Below are 376 nucleotides of genomic sequence, written 5' to 3'. Positions count from 1 at the left end.
TTGGCAACCCTGCATCCAACAAGAGCTGCAGGAGTCAGCTTTGACTGATCACAGGTGGAGAATAAGGAGAGATGACTGACAAGACCATGCTGGAGTATTTGCTGCTCAACAGATTCTGAGCTCGTTGACAAATATCTGATCTTGTAAGATGTGCTCCCTTTACACAGAGTGCATGTGAATGCGAAATCGAAAGTGAAAGTAAACAGCGCAATATTTAAATTTAAATATTTAAATACACCGCATCCTGAGAGCGACTCCCTGAAGCGCAAAATTATATACAATATTAGAATGTTTAAAGGAGTGGACACGAAAATCGCGGGAGCGAAACACATGTTGCGGGAGCAGGCGGCAATGGTCAGAGATTCAGCGGGAGCGG

Source organism: Sinocyclocheilus rhinocerous, unplaced genomic scaffold (assembly GCF_001515625.1).
Source record: "Sinocyclocheilus rhinocerous isolate Xijiao unplaced genomic scaffold, SAMN03320098_v1.1 scaffold348, whole genome shotgun sequence".
Classification (NCBI taxonomy): Eukaryota; Metazoa; Chordata; class Actinopteri; order Cypriniformes; family Cyprinidae; genus Sinocyclocheilus; species Sinocyclocheilus rhinocerous.
This window is presented reverse-complemented; position numbering follows the sequence as displayed.